This window comes from Leucopleurus acutus (assembly GCF_964270905.1).
Source record: "Leucopleurus acutus genome assembly, chromosome: 3".
NCBI lineage: Eukaryota > Metazoa > Chordata > Mammalia > Artiodactyla > Delphinidae > Leucopleurus > Leucopleurus acutus.
In genome coordinates this window covers 10,297,236-10,299,639 of record NC_139145.1, presented here as the reverse complement: position 1 = coordinate 10,299,639, position 2,404 = coordinate 10,297,236, and the positions used below count along the sequence as shown (strand labels likewise).

Below are 2,404 nucleotides of genomic sequence, written 5' to 3'. Positions count from 1 at the left end.
TTCCTGCCTCCCCTCAGGTTTATTGAAGTATAACTAACTAATAAAACTGCATTTAAAGATTAAAATATGATGATCTGATACACTTATACTGTATTGTATAATTGAAATTTATGAAGAGTGGATCTTTTTTTTTAAGGGAACCCTAAAAAATGCATTTTAATGGGGAATGGCAGAAATCACAATAGACTATTATCATCATTGTGGAAGTATTAATCGCACACTTTAAATATATTCATGTTCAATGTCTCTCTGTTTATTCGTTGTTTCTCCCATTCCACAAGTGCATAGGTTGTTTTCTGTAGATCTGTGGAAAATGGGCCGGGGTGGAAGGTCCATACAGGCTAGACAGAGTGAAGAGCCCATGACTGTTCAGCACAGAAGGAAACTGGAAAAGTGTGTTAGTACCTTGCAGTCTGGCTGGACTTAGGGGAACAACAGGGCTGAGAGTACTCCAAAAGTGGATACTGGAGACCAAGGCACTCAGAGTCAAGAAGGGTGTCTGTGAAAATAATCCTAGCGTAATAATCAGTGGGCTTGGATCACTGCCTGTGATCATGATGGTTGGTGCTAGCTCTAACCCTTTGGGTTTCTTGGACCTTGATGAATTACTTGTTTTGTCTTTTTCTGGCAAAGCTGAATCCTGGTCTTGAGGCTCCATGTCTGCGTCCATGTCTGGGTCCATCTCTGGGTTGGAACTCAGCGGTAGTGAAGGTGTTCTAGGAGGTTCCTGAAAAGGGCAAATGGACGAAATAGGAGGTGTGGTGGTAAAAGTGGCAGTTGCACTGGATGCAGAAGTTGGTGCTTTTAGCGAAGGCAGTTTGGGGGAAGACAAAGTCTCCAGCGCTTGGGCAGTTTCTTTGGAAGATGGAGAAATACTTGGGTCAGTTGAACTGGTGGCAGCAAGAAGTTCAACTGGTGGCTTTTTAGAAGGTGTTACAAATTTGGTAACAGATGGTGTTGGCTCCTGAGGGGATTATTTTCTCTGCCAATTTCTCAGCTGGATTCTCAACCTTTATAGATTTGAAAAGCTTCCTATTGGAGGAGTTCAAAGATCTGAGGGTAAATGGAGAATATAAGCCAGAGTGTCTGTAGTCACTGCAGCTAGGGGTCTTGGCACCAGGCTGCAGTGGCTTCTTTTTCCCTCCATTCTCTTCATCTATGGATCTCTCGCTGCTGACTTCACTGATGCGTAAAGCTTCAGTCTCCCTCAAGCCTGCCCACTGGCATAGGAACCGTATTCAAAATCTCTGGGTGTGAGACAAACTTGTACACAAACTTCTGACCCCTCACGTTTTCAATGATATTCTTCATATAATAGTATCTGAGGGATCGGCTGTGTTTGTCATAATTCATGTTAGGCTTGTTCTTCTGAATCCCTCAGAGACGAGCCACCTCTTCTGCCTGCAAATGCTTGCACTCCCCGTCATTAGAGGTCCAGCAGATCATGTGATCGTTCTGAGGCTCCTTTAGGAGCTGAAGGAGGAACTGCCACAGGGTGATGGCATTGTTAACAGCAATGAAGGAGGCCACTTGCGAGGCTGCCTCAGGGTCTCTGCCTCAAACATGATGCCTCTCTCCACCGGCCACCTCCTCACCCTGGAAACTCGAGGACAGCACCGCGGCCACTGTGACCCCTGTGGCGGAGCTGGAGAAGGCGGCGGCAGCCAAGCCATTCGTTGCAGCAGCCAGGCCTGCCAGTCGCTCCATGCCTGCTAAGAGAGTGGATCTTAAGCATTCCGACCACACAAACAAAAATAAAGATAGTTAGGACTTCCCTGGTGGTCCAGTGGTAAAACTCCACACTCCCAACGCAGGGGCCCGGCTTCCATCCCTGGTCAGGGAAATAGATACCACATGCCACAACTAAGAGTTTGCATGCCGGAACTAAAAGAGCCCGCATGCTGCAAGGAAGATGGAAGATCCCGCATGCTGCAACTAAGACCCAGCACAGCGAAATAAAAAAAACAAAAAACAAAATGATAACTAAGTGAAGTGATGGATATTAATTAACCTGGAAATTTTTATACTCCCAGGAGACTTAATTGCAAAACTCTTACATTGCAAAACACTTCATGCATTGACTTATTTGAACAACTTTATTGAAATGTATGGCACATACTGTGGAAGGCACCCATTAAGTATACATTTTCATGCTTTTAGTATATTTGTAGATACATGCATTTATCACTACAGTCAATTTTTGAAGATTTTCTCACTTCAAAAAGAAACTCTTCTACTCTTTAGCTGTCACCACTAATCTTCCCATCTTCCTCCTCCAATCCCCGGCCTTAGAAAACCACTAATCTGCTTTCTTTTTCTCCATCCTGGTCTTTCATATGAAAAGAATTCTATAGTATATGGTCTTTTGATTGACTCAGCATGATTTTTTTCAAGGGAAAATTAT

At 44.1% G+C, this 2,404-nt stretch overlaps 1 pseudogene across 1 annotated transcript; it reads right to left on the bottom strand.

The window, feature by feature from the left end:
• Positions 1-209: 209 nt before the first annotated feature.
• Positions 210-1,707, bottom strand: LOC309959862 (ETS domain-containing protein Elk-4-like; annotated as a pseudogene). Its single transcript has 2 exons — positions 1,596-1,707; positions 210-1,538 (listed from the first exon to the last, which is right to left on the bottom strand). The product of its transcript is annotated as an ETS domain-containing protein Elk-4-like (transcript).
• Between the last annotated feature and the right edge of the window lie 697 nt (positions 1,708-2,404).